The sequence below is a fragment of the Cervus canadensis genome, chromosome 12, assembly GCF_019320065.1.
Source record: "Cervus canadensis isolate Bull #8, Minnesota chromosome 12, ASM1932006v1, whole genome shotgun sequence".
In the NCBI taxonomy this organism is placed as follows: domain Eukaryota; kingdom Metazoa; phylum Chordata; class Mammalia; order Artiodactyla; family Cervidae; genus Cervus; species Cervus canadensis.
In genome coordinates, this window is record NC_057397.1 from 51,397,521 (window position 1) to 51,416,185 (window position 18,665).

Genomic DNA, 18,665 nt, shown 5'->3' on the forward strand with positions numbered 1-18,665 from the left:
ATGTGGCCCTTCATGGCTTCAAAAATGCATGCTGTCACAAAGAGAAATCAGTTATGGAGATATATTTACTGTCCCGTCTTCAGTGCTTAGAATAGTGCCTAACACATAGTAGATACTCAATAAAAACTTATTAAATGAATGACCTAAGTAATAAACTGATAAGTGTATTCTAGATGTGCTGTATTTGAATCAGAATACAATGAAGTAGTCACCACTGTGCCTGTATACTATGCTATTGTTTAGAAAACCAAATATTGTATTGGTTTTTATAATAGCCTTATTACAGACTTTGTTGTTTATCAAAGTCTCAAGGTTTTGGAGAAGCTAGATTTGTTTCATTATAAATTACTTTTAATTGTACCTTTATCCACCTTGTGCTTATGAAATTTTTTAAAAAATCCAAGAGTAGATTTTATAATGTTCTTATTATATGTTATCTTCTTTGATGTAGTTCATCTTTTTATTCAACATCTTTATGAACCATAATGCTGCCATGCATCACGTTAGGGATTCTTTCCCAGTTTTGTGTCATCTACCTGTTTGGTTCAAGTTACTTTGTGGGCATATGGTGAACAGAATTGCTGTTTAGCGTGTCTATATTCCAAGCATTGTGTTAAAAAATTTTCACAGCTTTTCCTAACACATCTACTCCCTCTGCCATCTTCCCAAAAGTTCCTCCCATGCTTTTTGATAAGCTTCCTTGTACGTCTTTTTATAATTACTGATTAAAACAGAACAGTTCTGCACAAGTCCAGATATCCATCCCAGTCACTGAGTCAGACATTCATGATTCAATAAATAATTAATAAGCACCTGCTGTGTGGTGCCAAAATTACATTAAAAAAGTCCTCACTTTTGTGGGGGAAACAAATAAGTGTGTAATATAATGGCAGAAACTGTTAAGTTCTACACAGAAAAATAAACTTTGGGTGAAAGCTATTAAAGGGAAACCTCATTAGAATGGAATTGGGAGGCCAGAACAGGGAAATCTCATGCACATTCCATGCAACTTCAATACATATCCCAACAGGGGGGAAAATATATTGCATTGCCAGCAAGAAGGAACACTACTGTGTCAACAAGAAGAAGAAAGATTTTCTTCTCCTCTAGAGACAGCTGAGCCAATGAGAGGCTGTCACAACTCAGACAATAAATAGCCACTTTACTTTGAACTCGCAGTTTGCTCCAATGAACTCTTCATTGTTTGAGCTGCCAGGTGAGCCCTTGTTTATAACAGCCCTACCAACTTGCCCTTCTCCTCTCAAAAGAGTTACTTCTCTTTTATTTTTACCGGACTTGTAGGTGGCTTGCCGTAGTTACATGTCCTGAATTGCAATTCTTTGCTGCTCCTTAAAAAAAATTTTTTGATGGTAAAATAACTAGCTTTTTTATTGTTTTAGGTTAACAGTGATAATATGATTTGGGTGTGATGTTATCTATGGTATAAGTAGCAAGGGAAGACTTTCCTAAAGTAACATATGAGCAGGCACCTAAATGAAGTGAAAGAAATCCAAGAAAAAAAATCTGATAAGGAGAGTCAGCAAGGCTTTGTGGTGAAATTTTGCTTGGCCTTTTCACAAATAGCACAAGAGCCAGTGTGGTCAAATCAGAGTGATGTCCTTAATGAAGCAATATATTATTCAATATCTGAATACAACCAGCCAAGTAGTCACTTAGCTGTACAATCTTGTTCTCACCTAGCTCCTATTTCTTCATTTTATGATCAGAGAAACCAAGAAAAACAGTGATTTCCCTAGTTTCCTCGGATTTTTCCTCACATACTGATAAATTTGATTTTCCAAAATTGACCATGATTTTAGAATGGACTTCCCTGGTGGCTTGGATGGTAAAGAATCTGCCTGCAGTGCAGGAGACCCGGGTTCAATCCCTGGATCGAGAAGGTCCCCTGAAGAAGGGAATGGCTACCCACTCCAGTATTATTGCCTGGAGAATTTCATGGACAGAGGAGCCTGGTGAGTTACAGTCCATGGAGTCGCAAAGAGTTGGACATGACTGAGCAACTTCACTTCATTTCACTTCACTTCACTTCACTTCAGTCTCTCAGTTATGATTTTTATTTCCCCTCTCCAAGGCACTGAAGATCTTCCTCTTTTTGGTTAGTTTTCCCTAGGAACAGCTAGGACTCTCACAAAGAGTCAGACATGGCCAAGTGACTTTCACTTTCACTCACTTTAGAATGGTATAAGACTACCAGATTTAGATTTAGAAGTTTCATCATTGACTTTCATTAGCTCCAAGAAATTAAATAGTATTATCTTCATATGCCTGTTTCTTCACCTGTAAATTAGAGATAATAATACAGTTTCTTGCATGGACACTTATATTGCCCTCAGAACATCTTTTTCTCTTGCTTAATCTTCTTCCCTTTTAATCTAAGTGATTCTTACATCCCAGTATACAACATACAATGTCTTCTGTAACACTGCAGCTCCAAAGTCTGTGCCTTTACATATATTCCAATGTGCCCAGAATACTTTGCCTTCACCTTACCTCCTTCCTTTCTTGATAAATGCCTGTGTATTTATCCATATATGCAGCTCAAATATTCACTCCTCTGCCATACCTTATTTGAGTTTCCTAAGCAATTGGTTTCACTCTATTAACATTTCCATAGGACTTTGTCTGTACGTCTACTATTATACCTGGTCTTTTCCATACGACCAGGAGATACCTGAAGTCTGAAACTATTAATTCTTTACATGTGTGTCACCTTAAAGTAGCTCTAAAGCTTAGCAGGACTGAAATGATATAAACTACACATGCTCAAGCATATAGACAAGCATACTCACATATCCTCTTTATAGAGTGCATCCATTTGTCAATATAACTTAGATTCTAGGCTTTTGAACAAGATTTGCTGAGCTTATATTCCACTTCTACTACCTCAAAGCTGCATAACCTAGGAAAAGTCACTTGATATCTCTGAGCCTTGGTTCCCCAATCTTTACCATTGGTTTAAAATGATTCCAACATTGCAGCATTGGGGGAACAATGTGATGAGTGCCTATAGGGAATTTAGTGATTTAAAATCTTAGATATTATTCCACTTACTCTTTATATATATTTTCTCTCTGTGTCCCGAAGTGTGTCTTGTACATATTAGGGAATCATAAGCATTATCCACTAGAGTACATAGTACTATCTACAACATAGAAAACAATAAATGTGCTGTGCTTAGTCACTCGGTTGTGTCTGACTCTTTGCAACCCTGTGGACTGTAGCCCACCAGGCTCCTCTGTCCACTGGGAATCTCCAGGCAAGAATACTGGAGTGGGTTGCCATGCCCTCCTCCAGTGGATCTTCCCAACCCAGGGATAGAACCCAAGTCTCCCACATTGCAGGTAGATTCTTAACCATCTGAGCCACCAGGGAAGCCCCAGTAAATGTTACTGACTGATAAATGAATAGAAAAAACACTACCTTTCTGAAGTGAAATTCACAGAAATTTTCCTAAAGGAAAAACTGAAAATCCTAGATATAAAAGAAAACGTCTGAAAATACAAAGTCAGAAGTAAAAATTAGCACTCAACTTCTAAAAAAATTCTAATTTCACAAATTACTTGCTATTACATTGCACTTTCATAATTGATGTATGTGGTTATAAGTATATGAAAATAAAGAGAAATAAGGAAAGGAGAGGAATTAGGGGAAGGATGAAAATACATTCAGTTTAACTATAGCTTATTAACTAATTTGGGAAAGCTTATGCATTTTGCTCACTCTTAATCAAGTTCATGTTTGTGATTTGATGTATGACTGTATGTATGTATGTATGTATGTATGATGTATGACTTTCATATGCTGCCACTTTTTACTACATTCAAGCTTGTACTATGTGCTCCTTCCAAAGCAAATTCAGTTCTCATTATTTCTAATCATTTGTTTTGTCTGTGGATTGTCTAACTCAAAGAGAATCAACAGTATTAAATGTGTTTTAATTAATATTTGTTGAGAGTTCCTTAGATGTTTTCTTTTACTAAATAAGAAATAATTTGTTTTTATTTAATATCAACATGACACAATTTAATTTGGAAGTATAGTTGAAACTGTCTATAAGTAATAATTAAAGTAATATAAGTAATAATTAAATCAATAATATTAATGATCATGCAGGCCTTTGCCAATGGGCGGAAGAGACCTGGATGGCACACACAATCAAAAATGGAAAAAAAGGTTTGGTTTATTTTGGAATCTTTCTATTCCAAATCCAAATAGCAGGAATATAATAAAATTTTAGCAACTTGAATAAAGAAACCATTTACACAGTCAAAGGTTTTCATCACAAGTAATGAAATAAAATTTATAGCAACTTTTACTCCCTGAGCAGATCACTGACAGAAGACAGATCACTGGTTAAAAAAAAAAACAAGAAAATCAGAATGTCTTTCAGAAGACTCACAAAGAATAACTCTACTGACCAAGTTAAAATCTCCTTGGCAGTTATGTTTCCCCATATTTTTTACAGTTTTAGCATGTGAATAAGTACCAAAAAAAGGAAATTTGGTGAACAAAGCTGATGGAAAAGATGCACTGGCTATAGCAGCATAAAGGATAGTATGAAACCAAAGCATCTGCTAAGGTGTGCCTTGTTCTTCAGATTCCAGAAGCAGAGGGACACTGCCATGGTTTACAAAACAGACTGAGGCACAGAGGTCAACTGTGTTTACTGTTGAGCCAACCATCTCTGAGAAAATAATATACATTTAAAATTTGTTTTTGGTAGCTTTTCAGTTTATTCTTTTCATTGTTCAAATCTCCCTCCATTTGGACACCCTCTGCTCAGGTGCTAAAATCCAGGCTTTTTATCCACCTTAGCTGAAGTATTCCTGGCAAGCCCTCTCCTTCTATGGTGGAAATGTGCATAGTTTTCTTGTGTTCTACTTACATTATCAAAACTCATCTCTCTTATCTTTCATCCTCACCAGAATCTCCTCAGGTTTTCTTCCCCGCTATAACTGACATGTTATAAACATGTGGGTCGCAACATATAAACTCATATAAACACCAGTGGGTCGCAAATACTTGCATCATCATCTAGAATCATCTGGAAGGCTTATTAAAGCATACATTTCTGGGAACCACCCCAGAGTTTCTGATTCTGTAGAGCATTTCCAGCAAGTTCCCAGGTGATACTATTGTTGCTTACCAGGGCAACATATTGGAGAACCACTGCTATAGCATTTACAAATTCATTAACATTTAGCCTTTGAAGCATAACGGTAACAGTGCACAGTCCCTCCAAAAGATTTTTTGTAGCAGTAGGAAATATAATTAATATAATGACTGTAGACCTATCATATGACAGGGTTTCCCTGGTGGCTCAGCTGATAAAGAATCCACCTGCAATGTGGGAGACCTGGGTTTGGTCCCTGGGTTGGGAAGATTCCCTGGAGAAGGGAACGGCTACCCACTCCAGTATTCTGGCTTGGAGAATTCCATGGAATATATAGCCTATGGGGCCACAAAGAGTCAGACATGACTGAATGACTTTCACTCACACTAACTCACCATATGACCCAGGTATTCTGCTTCTGTGTGTTTGTCTGAAGAACATGAAAACACTAATTTGAAAAGATTTGTGTCCTTCTGTATTCATCACAGAATTATTTGCCATAGACAAGACAGGAAAACAAGCTCCCAATGATGTATGGATCGATATAGAAAACGTGGTATATATATTCACAAAGAATACTACTTAGTCATAAAAATGAATGAAATATTGCCATTTGGGACAATATGGATGGATCTTGAAGATACTATGCTAAACTAAATAGGTCAAAAAGAGAAAGACGAGTTCCATATAGTTTTTCCAATATGTGGAGTCTCAAAAAACAAAACAAACAAAATAAAACAAAAATGAACTCATAAAAACAGAGAACAGAATAGCGATTACCAGGGAGAAGGGCACTGGGAGGTAGGTGAAATGGGTGAAGAGGATCAACTGAAGAGGAATGTAAACTAAACTTTTGATATATGGTACATTGTATACATTGCACACTGTTTACATTGCAGGATATATAGAAGTAAGTTATGGTGCTATACACTTGAGAATTACATATATAATACACATATGAAAGTGAAAATGTTTGTCCTTTAGTCATTTCTGACTCTGTGACCACATGGACTGTAGCCCACTAGGCTCCTCTGTCCATGGAATTCTCCAGGCAAGAATACTGAAGTGGGTGGCCATTGCTTTCTTCAAGGGGTCTTCCGGATCCAGGGATTGAACTCAAGTCTTCTGCATTGCAGGCAGATTATTCACCATCTGAGTCACCAGGGAAGCCCCAAGACACATATATATCACTGTATTTCCCAGTACATAATACGTGTCCAATAATATTTTACTGAATGAATCTGAAGGCAAAATAACAAATATATAATATTTTAATCTGGACTAGCAATTCTAAGATTGGGCAGTAACTTGAGGGGAAGGACCTTTCCAGCCGATAGTCATCTGCTTCTTTGATGACAAACCCAGCTCAATCGGGAAAAAAACACAAGAGTTTAAAATACTAATAACAGTGATAGTAACAGTACAGCACAATTATCAAATGAGAAGTTGGAAAATCTTAAAATATTTTCATAGCCTGCATATACTGGGCTCAAAATAGTTAAAACAGTACATCTTAGACTGCAGCATGCTAGACAAATCTTCAGGAGTCTGTGTAGCACAGTGAGGGTCCTGAAGTCAATGACTTCTACACAGCAGGGAGAGCTTTCTCAGGTGGTGACCAACCTAAAAAGCTATTCACTTGAGCCGACATCCAAAACACCCCTGATGACTTGTCCCCTGCTAGAGAAGGATGTCACTTTTGCCTTACAGGTAGGCATTTTGCACAGTGTCTATTAAAAGAAAACAAATATTCTTAAAGTTGCACCCTCCCAAATTAGAGCCAGAGCAACAGAAATCTATAAACATGTAAGGCATATTTTCAGAGAATACAGAGACAGAAAAGAAGGCTCTTGAAAAGTAATTTAAGCCCTGAAACAAAGATGAGTCCATTTAGATTCAACAGACATGATATAGGAACAGTATGGGGGACTGAAGACCAGCAGGGCAACAAAGGAAAAAAGAGTTTCTGAAAAAGATTAGGGCAGGGACAATTCTCTTTCCAGAAATGGCCAACCTTTAATATTGAAGTAAAGAATATACAGTATTATGTAATTTGATACATACACGCTTAAAGTAACTGTATACAGAAAATTTAACATTTAGGAATTATTAAAGAAATTATTTCAGAACACTAAGTTGACCAAAAAATTATTATTCCTTAAGGGTCAGTGTTATAACAAGGCATATTTCTCCCTGGGCATCACAGAACTGCATTTTGGTCTTCAACACTCAATATTGTGAATTCAAAAATGCTGTGCCCATGTTATAGATAAAAAGATAAATTGAGGATCAGAATTAAGACTTGAATTCAGATCATCTGAGGGCAAACTTGGTGTGTTTCTTATGTATAGCTGTCTCCTTTTGGTATTCTGTAATTAAAGCCCTGATAATTATTTAAATCAATGCTGTAGCATAATCTAGGGGGAACTAGCCAAAAATTATCCATTGCAAGTACTCTAAACAAGTTTCTTCTTTAGACAAAATTATACTCTATATGCTTTTGCAGCAGTATTTCAACAAAAAAATTCCTGTTTAGTCATATCCACATTCATGGGACAACATCAATTCTAGCAGCAACATTTTGAATGTAAAGGAAGTGTAGCTTCTCAGGGGTTCAGAGAGAAATTGTGAATTACACTGCATTATATATTACAAAAATGTAGGTGAATATCTCTAGATGAATAAGCCCCCATTCTACATGACCTATGCTTAAGTTTTTATTTTAATTGTATACCAGTATTTAATTAGAAAAATATTTCTAGTGATACTAAACACATCTAAAAGATTGCTATGGCGGCAGTTTACCGTTAAGTCATTGACATCCACAGAAACAGCCTGTGTCACACGCATGTCTGCATCTTGGGGTCTGAAGGAACCTTACTGAGCATTACACCAACTGTTCATTGAAGGGAGTGGAAAAGCAAAATTTGAGATTGAGTACACCTGGATTTGAATTCCAACTCCAGCACATATCAGTTGTCGAACGTTAACCTCTCTGAGGCTAGGTATGTTTATCTAATTAGGATCATAGAGGTAGGCATTTCTTGAGTAACTTATCTCACATACACATCAATAATTCCTTCTTCATGGGAATCCCCTGGAAGTCCAGTGGTTAGAACTCTGCACTTCTACTGCAAGGGACACAGATTTGATCCCTTGTCAGGTAGTTAAGATCCTGCATACCGGGATGCATGGCCAAAAAAAAAAAATTCTCTCTTCATACAGTCTGTATATTTCATATTTTGAATATATCACAATATATATTAAATTTATTTGCTTTATAACAGTCTTCCCCACTAAACTAAGGGCATCCCTCGTGACTCAGCCATAAAGAATCTGCCTGCAATGCAGGAGATATGGGTTCGATCCCTGAGTAGTGAAGATCCCCTGGAGAAGGATATGGCTACACACTGCAATATATTTGCCTGGAAAATCCCATGGACAGGGGAGCCTGGCAGGCTACAGTCCATGGGGTTGTGAAGAGTCGGACTTGACTTGGCGACTAAACCACTACCACCACTAAAATAAAAGTTCCTTGAGTTTAAAACCATTTATGTCTAATTCACCACTGCATTTTCTGTCTTGAGCATAATCCTGGTACACAATTGATGATCAATAATTTTTGCTAAGGGGAGGAAGGAAGGGGGAAAGAAAGGAATGTTTCTGCAACAATTAAAAAGGCTATAATATACATAGAGGGTTTAGCACTTAATGATCACTCCATAAACATTCACTGGTATTATAAGTATTTATGTAAAACATGAATCTCTCAGACTTTATTTCTGAAAAATGGAAAAACTCCAATGAATACACTCAGACTTCTTGAGTGGCCCATTCCACATTCACCCACTCATAATGGCAACATCTCTGTAAACCAGAGAAGAAAATTCCAATCCCTCTTCCTACACATATAACATACAAACCAATTGTGTCTTTCTTTCTCTTACAAAAAGTCCCAGCTTTCTCCCTCTGTCTATGTGTCTCCCTCTCACACACACATAATTTAAGAGATTTTATGTATGACTTATTTTTTTTTCTGCTTGAGATTATGGCTACTTTTCTCTACTTTTTTGGTGATAATGTTCAGAGTTGAATCCCCAGATACATTTTAACAGACTAGAGAAGATTAAAACATCATCACTACATCTTTTCTTCTGTAATCTGTCCTTGTATACATTTTACGTTCATACTCATGACTGTTAAGTCAGCCAGTAGATGATATGTTTATGTTGCAACTATTTTATAATTTATAAGGCTTAGATTAGTGATATGATAGTGAGAGAGTCCAGAATATTCCAGAGAACAGCTTGAAATATTTAATAATGTAGAGTTAAACTAGGAAGTCCTGATGTCTGGATGAAATAGAATCATTAGAAGTCCTAGTGAGGGAAGAGAGCACAATGGTTTTGTAAAGTGAAGAAAGTAGAAGAAATTTTTAGAGAGGAGACTGTGATCTTTAGTAGTCAATTTTTGCTGTCTAACACACTATCCTGTACTCTCAGAAAATTACAAATTATGATAATTTTTAGACTCACAGATCTGTAGTCAACCAGGATAGCTCTGCTTCAAGTTGCAGGATGGCTGGACATGGCTCCAGAATTAGGAAGAGTTAGTTCAGCTCCACATCTCTCTGCATTCTCCTTGGAAAATATCAGCTGCCTTCTCAAGAATTACAAAAGGGGAAATCAAAGCACATAATTATTCTTGAGGTCTTGGCTTATAAGGAGCACAATCTCAATTTTATTCATGCTAATTTCATCAAAACAAATAAACTAGACAAGTCTAAAGACAACAGGATGGGAATGTATCCTTTCTACTGTTGCACGAATATCCAGTACAGAGCTTAGTGGTGAAAGATCGAGTGCACTGGAACATGAGGATGCTGCTCCTTCCAGGTCAACTTTTGTGCCAAGAAGTTGTGCCATGGCCCATGTCATGGACTGAGAGATACATAAGGCAAGTGGCAAAGCTGGGAAATTAAAGCTTTAGTATACACGTTAGTATATTAATTTGTTAAGTCTATAGAGTAATTAAAATAAGAATATTTAATTCATCAGTTTATTAAATATGAAGATATATAATAGAATGTCATCTGTTTTAATTATTTGACAGAGGTAATATTCAATTACCTAATTATAAATTAAACCTATGACTTATAATGCTTTTGTTATGTTTGTTGCTATAAAATTGTCACTCCATTTTGAGGAGCAATAGTGTCTCATATACATACCAACAAAAAATAAGATGCATGCTATGATATAAAAATAATAAGGTGGTATGAAAGCAGGTAAGTAAAGCTGGAGTACCTCATTCATGGGGCTTCCTATGTGACTCAGTTATAAAGAATCTGCCTGCCAAGCAGGAGATGCTAGTTCAACCCCTGGGTCAAGAAGATCCCCACGAGAAGGAAATGGCAACCCACTCCAGTATTCTTGCCTGGAGATCCCATGGGCAGAGGAGCCTGGTGGGCTATAGTCCATGGGTTTGCAGAGTCCGGCATGACTTAGCAACTAAAACAGCAACAATCTCATTAATGACCTTTGAAAACCAATGAGCAAATGCTAGTGTGGCAGAAAGAAGAGCTAGCAAGCCCATTGTTTATTACTAAAAATTCCAATAAATGGCCTTGAGGGAAATCATGTACCCAATAACCAGAACATTCTTCTTGAGAACTAACAAGACAGGCAATTAATAATACAGCATACTATAAGAATAGAAATAGAGTGGAAATCCATACATCTTCGTGCACTTTTCTCATCTCTTTTTGCTCTCTGAGATCACAGAGTAGAAATAAAAGGGTCCAATTATCTGTCTGAAAATCTGCCAACGGGCACACCAAAAGGAGTAGCAAGCATATAAGAGAACATATGAAAATTAGTCATTGTTAAAGATGAAACACTATGTTTTGAAAAAAAATCAGACCATGCGGGGCATGACCATATTAGATTGAGATCTATGCTCTTTGACTGTGTAAGAACATAAACAAGTCAATTGCCCAGCCAGCTAATAAATTCATTTTCACCGACTTCTCCTTGAACTAAAAGTCTGACAGCAGAAATAGTCTCTAGGAATTTGCAAGTGACTCCCACTCTCTGATGCTTTTGAACTGTGGTGTTGGAGAAGACTCTAGAGAGTCCCTTGGACTGCAAGGAGATCCAACCAGTCCATCCAAAGGAAATCAGTCCTGAATATTCGTTGGAAGGACTGATGCTGAAGCTGAAACTCCAATACTTTGGCCACCTGATGTGAAGAACTGACTCATTGGAAAAGACCCTGATGATGGGAAAGACTGAAGGTGGGAGGAGAAGGGGACGACAGAGGATGAGATGGTTGGATGGCATCACCGACTCAATGGACATGAGTTTGGGTAAACTCCAGGAGTAGGTGATGGACATGGAGTCATGGCGTGTTGCAGTCCTTGGGGTCACAAAGAGTCGGACATGACTGAGTGACTGAACTGACTGACCTACTCTCTGACATAAAGCTGTCTTCTTGATTCTTGGTTTTGTTCTCATTTGCTTTAGAGGTGAGCCTGATTTCTGAGAGAGTGTGCAGTGCAGATGTTCCTGAGTGCCATTATTTGGGTATTTTAAATTTGATCACCAAGAAGAATGCACCAGAAATTTGTCAGAAATAACCATAATGTAAACATTTAAAGCAGGACTTTAACATTTTTAGAATATATATTCTACTGGGCCTGTGTTCTTCTCAGTCAAGGCAAAGCTTTTGAGTTTTTCAAACTTTTTCAGTTTTTCTGCTCACAATTAGTGACTTCTAATGTTTATTGGATAAGCATTACAGAATTTTCCATATCTTGTGACTTAACAAAATTTTTAAATGTACTTACCCAGGATTATATTATCATGTGATCTTCAAAATCAGTATTTAAATATGTTTTCCATTTTGTAATGCAGCTCACTTGTATTTTTTGTGTTTATTTCACACATAAAAAATGTTCTTTATTAATGGAAGCCATCAAATGTGTAGTATGTTTGGTGCTTTAAAAATCTATTCAACTGCAGCATCATGTCTTGACATTTCAAAAAATTTGTAGCAAACCCATGAGAAATTACTATTTTTAGGACTTAAAAATCACTTTTAAAAGTGAGTTTATTTCATGAAATATAATATTATCTTCAACTCCCTTGGTCCTTATGACACTGAATTTATTTTTGATTGAGGTAGCTACAGAAATGCTGTTGAAGCTAGAGTGTGGGGTTTTATGTTTTTATTAAGTGTGAAAGTAGAACATAAAGTACACAGGGGAGAACACTCAGTGCTCACAATTCTAACAGCATCTTTTGACTGGGGTCGTGTTCTGAGAGTCACTGAAGGTTGTTCAGTTTGTTTGGGTTGTCGGCATTCATCTGGGAATGCAAGTTGTCTACAAATAATAAGCTGGACAGATTGAATATTTTTTCCTCCAAATGACACCTTGTGAGAAGGAAAATAGTGACAGAGCCTTGGGACATCCATGGTGGTCCAATGGCTGGGACTTCACTTTCCAATGCAGGGGATGCAAGTTCGATCCGTGGTTGGAGAGCTAGGATTCCACATGCTTCATGGCCAAAAGACCAGAACATAAACCAATACTGTAATAAGTTCAATAAAGACTTTAAAAAAAACTCTTAAAGAAAAAATGAAAAGAAAGTGAAAGGGCCTCAGTCCACCTCTATGTTTGAGTGCAAAGCATTTACTTACCTTATTTATTACTCACAAGATCTCTATGAAGTGGTTACTACTGTTATCCCCATTTAGTGAAACAATATTCTTCATAGATTTACCCAAGGGAGAAACTGGAACATCATAATACGAGTGTACTCTGCCTCACCACTGTCACTCCATCAGAAGCAAATCAGTTTGTTACCATGTTTTCTACAAGGCCTTTCAATTTCAGTCTCAAATCTATATTTGAAAGGATGCTGGGAAGACAGCACAGTTGGAAACAGTAGGAACATTGGCAGAATCTGACAGATTTAACTATTATTGAATTCCGGAGTTTCTTAAAGGCTTGCAACTTCCAAGGGAAGACTTGGACAATAGTAAATTGTCATCTTCAGTGAGTTTCAGCTATTGGCACAGTAGAAGTTACCCATCTCATTCTCCAGTCTCCTGGCAGGCATCTGTGCACATATTCCAGGAGCAGCTCACATGCAGCTTGTAGGTGTCAAGATGGACAAAAAGGACCTATTCTCCAAATACTGGGGATCCGTGCTCTGCTAACTGCTACTTCTAATTTCAGAGGTGTAGATAAAGAATCAGGAAATTGTTGCAAGCCCCTCCTATCTGACTGAAGTGAATTCCAGGGAATTTAAAGTTGGAGGTTTCACATTTCATGATTTCAAAACTACATATGAAGCTACAGTAATCAAAACAGTGTGGTACTGGCACAAAGACAGACATATAAACCAATGGAATAGAACAGGGAGCCCAGAAATAAACCCTCGCCTATTTGTTGACAGCTGAAGCTCCAATACTTTGGCCACCTGATGTGAAGAGCTGACTCATTGGAAAAAACCATGATTCTGGGAAAGATTGAAAGCAGGAGGAGAAAGGCATGACAGAATATGAAATGGTTAGATGGAATCATCAACTCAATGGACATGAGTTTGAACAAACTGCAGGAGATGGTGAAGGACAGGGAAGCCTGGTGTGCTGCAGTCCATGGGACTGCGAAGAGTCAGGTACAGCTGAGAGACTGAACTACAATATGTGTTGACAAATGTACCAAGAGTGTCCAATAGCCAAATAATGTCTTTTAAACAAATGGTGCTAGGGAAACTAGATATCCATATGCAGAAGAATGAAAATGGACAGTTATTTAACATCATATATAAAGTTAACTCAAAATGTGTCAAAAACCTAAATGTAAGAGCTAAAACTATAAAACCCTTAAAAGAAACATGGGGCAACAGCTTCATGGCATTAGAGTCAGTGATGATTGGATTAGGAAACAACTCCAAATGCACAGGACAAAAGAAAAAAATAGACTAATTGGACTTTATGAAAATCGTAAAAATTTGTGCCTCAAAAGACACTATCAGCAAAGTAAAAAGGCAACTCATAGAATGGGATGAAATATTTAAAAATCACATATGTCATAGGGGATTAATATCCAAATTATAGACAGAACTCCTAAAACGTAATCCAACATAAAACAAACAATTCAATTAAAAAATGAACAAAGGAACCGAATAGACACTTCTCCGAAGATATGCAAATGGCCAATAAGTACTCGAAAAGATGCTCAACATCATTGATCTTTGTGTGCATGCATGCTAAGTCATTCCAGTCATCTCTGACTTGACTCATTGTGACTGTAGCCCATGAGGTTCCTCTGTCCATAGGATTCTCCAGGCAAGAATACAGGAGTGGACTGCTATGCCCACCACCAGGGGATCTTCCTGACCCAGGGATCAAAAGCATGTCTCTCACATCTCCTGCATTGGCAGGCAGGTTCTTTACCACTAGCGCCGCCTGAGAAGTCCATTGATCTTTAGGGAAATGCTAATCAAAATTACGAGATACTACCTCATACCCATTACGATTATTACTATTAAATAAAAATAAAGACAGAGAAAATAACACAGGTTGGCAAGGATGTAGAGAAATCAGAACACTTGTACACTGCTAATGGGGGTATAAAATGGAACAGCTGCTGTGGAACACAGATTGGAGTTTCCTCTGAAATGTAAAAGCATAATGAGCATATGATTCAGCAATTTTACTTCTGGGTATTTATCCAGAAGAATTCAAAGCAGGTTCTTGAGGAGACTTTTGTATATATCTGTTTATTTCAGCATTATTCACAACTGTTAAATTGTGGCAGCAACTCAAGTCCATTGATGGATGAATGAATAAACCAAGAAATCGAAGCACCTGAATCTTTGCTAATAGATGAACGGATCAGCAAAATATTGTGTCCATATACAATAGAATATGATGCAGTCTTAAAAGAGAGGAAATTCTGACATACACTACAACATGAATGAACCTTGGGAATATTATACTAAGTGAAATAAGCCAGGTCACAGAGACAAACAATATATGATTCCAATTATGAAGCACTTAGAGTAGTCACAATCATAAAGATAGAAAGTAGAACGGTGGTTTACAAGGGCTAAAGGAAGTGGGGAATGAGGAGCAATGGTTCAATGGATATAGCAGTTAAGTTATCCGAGATCTTTTTACTTATCTACCTGGAGATGAGTGGTGGTTATGGTAGCACATCAGAAATGTATTTAATACTTCTGAACTATACACTTAAAAATGGCTAAGATGATCAAATATGTCCTTTTGTGTATTTTAACACAAAAATTTTAAGATATATTTGAGGAAGAAGAGATGAAGTGATCTAAAAATTCTAGGAACAGAGTTCTGGGAACTCAAGTGAAAAAGGAATTTCTCTGTAGAATGTCAATGTCAAAGGCAGTCTCTATATTTATACTATATTAAGCACTTCTAAGATATTGTGCTTATATATCGCCATGTGGACATAGAAAACAATGTTATAGAAGTGCACTGCTACTTGCAACAGAGCTAAATTGCACATGAATTTTGTTAAAAGAAAAATATCTAACAAGTAATTTTTAAAAAAAGATTGCTGTGATTTCACCACTTCGTAAAGTCAGTCTCCTGTTTTCTCCTAGAATAATCATGAGGTTAAAGCTAAAAAGAATAAGTACCGTATGAAGACTTACCTTCTGCTAAACCTTGCAGAACAGGCTCTGCCTTTGTGATTGTTTTTTCCAAAGGCCTTTGAAATAAGCTCCATTTGGAATAAAGCCTAAAAGCCACCTGAGCTGGAAAATATCCACAGTGTTCTTGTGATTTTTAATCTATTTTCTAAGCCAATAGCCAATCACGTCTCATAAAACACTGGTAAGAGCCACCCAGAGGCAAAATTCCTGCACTACTGCTAAAATATTCAGTGATTGCTTAGAAAATCAAATACCTGTACATTTTAAAGTATTACATTAATGACTAAAGGGCAGACTCTACTAAACATTTATTTCTCCCCTTAGAATATTTATGAAACTGCAGAATGGTTACACTCACATTTATAAAATACCTTGCTATGCAGTGATCCAATCCCCTTAATTCAGCCCATTGAAAAGATTCAAAACATTAAAACTTCTTTGGAAATTTTCATTTTCCATCATTTGCCTTGTAACGGGGTCCCTAAAAACATGACTTGTAGGACCTAAATGTGAACATTTATTTCACTGCTTACAGCTTTCACTACATGTTATTTTGCTGTTGTTGTTGTTGAGTCTCTAAGTCGTGTCTGACTCTTTGATACCACATGGAAGATAGCCCACCAGGTTCCTCTGTTCATGGGATTTCCCAGCCAAGAATACTGGGAAATTCCGTCTCCAGGGGATCTTCCCAACCCAGGGATCAAACCCGCATCTCCGGTTTGGCAGGTGGATTCTTTCCCACTGAGCCACATGGGAAGCCCTTAGCTACATATACTTTTCATAAACTTTTTGGAGCATTTCATTTTGAGATTTTTTCCTTTTGCACAATTCTGCCACTCAAAATGACCTTCTAGTGGAGAAGTAAATATAGAGAATAGAGTTATGGACATGGGGGAAGGGGAGGAGAGGGTGAGATGCTTGGAAAGAGTAACATGGAAACTTACATTACCATATGTAAAATAGATAGCCAACGGGAATTTGCTGTATGGCTCAGGAAACTCAAACAGGGGCTCTGTATCAACCCAGAGGAGTGGGATGGGGAGGGAGATGGGAGGGAGGTTCAAAACTTTCACTTATCCTTCAGCTTAAAAATTAACATGAAATAATAATAATGATGAAAAATAACAATACTGAAAAATATCCATCTTATATTTGATTGTACCTATTCTTTATGTACCTTCCACACACACACACAGAGTTTTGCCTCTACATTAAATTAAAAGTTATTGAGGACAAGAAATATATAATTTCTTTTAATTATACTTCCTAGAGATATTTAATAAATACCATTATATCATTAAGTGATTCCTTGAATTAAGCAGAGTTCTGTCTCCAATAAGGCTACTACTAATAAAGGGACAGATAACCTGATGCAAAAGAGAGAGGTCTCTTGAAAAGGTAGTCATATAATCAACTTGCTGTTTATATTCATATATATAATGTTAAATGCTATAATTAAACATAAAATATATAATTTATATATAGTTACATGTAATTATATATATGTGTGTGTGTATATGTGTGTGTGTGTGTGTGATATATGTATCTCCTCATCCCTTCACTAAGAAGTATGAGGATAGAATTCCATTACATTAGAAAAGATGAGTTCCTTAACTCCTGATTTAGAGCTAAAATCTTGATTCACTCCCAGTGTACTGTGAAGCCAGAATTAGTAGGAATTATGGATGCCATTGTTAATGCAGCCATGATTTAATGAGGGTCAAGTTTCAATAGAGAGGTTCTTTTATATAAATTAATTTGATCTACAATAGGTTGCAAACTTTGAATCCTGTTTAAATATACAATTAATGATATTTCTTCTTTCTGATGTAGGAATTATGCTGTTCTTAGATGGGATTGGCAAAAAGAACTTTAACAGTCATGTGTATATCAGTGGTGCTATTATTAAAGATGAAATGCAAAACTAAACAGGAAATTGACTTATGTGATCATTTTATGCAGGGCAGGTCCACTAATCAGAGTCCATGGGGCATTTATCATATTAATACATTTCGAATTAACAAGTCTTCTAAAAATGGCTTTTTTCTCCTCAGATATTAGCCCATTTTTCATCAGCCTCATTCTTGACATGGTCACTAATACTACATGATACTTCATAATGCTACATAAGTTTGAGATTATTTAATGCAAGTAGAAATAATTTTTGAAATATGTTTTCAAGTATAAGACAGCTTTCAATGGCTCATGCAGTCAAGTGAACGAGAGCACTGAGGCCAGCACTGAGATTAAACCTGCACTGTGGTTTTTTTTGATCTTCCTTATATTTCTCAATAAGTGACATTAAATTCCAAAGACATTCCAAGTAATATAAGATCATAAATCCACTATTATAGCTTTTAATTAATCCTCTGTTGTTAATACAATAAGGCTATTTTAAGTGAACATGCTAGTTAAATGATTAGTTATATCCAAATGTTAGACAACCTTGTATTTTGTTTAAACAGTAATAAACTTCAACTTTATCATCATAAACAGTAAGCTTCATTTACTTCAGTGAAACCCATGTGTTATTAAATTTTATTGACAAAAAACAATTGAATATATTTTTGTTTTTGTACTAGATGAAAGTTATTGTTCTTGTTGAGTGTGTGTGTACATTTTTATGAGATCTGTTTATTGCTGGTTTTGGTTGTTGTTGTTTTGCCTAACAACCATTTCCTTCTTTAATAAGTGTTCCCTGCTTTTTCTTTGGGGATCTAACTGGCTTCCAATGTAAGTCCGTGTTATTTGAATAGAGTTTATCTTAAAACAATTTCCAAGAATGTCACATGGCTCAGGATTAATCTGTAGGAGTATTCAAAGCTCTGGTA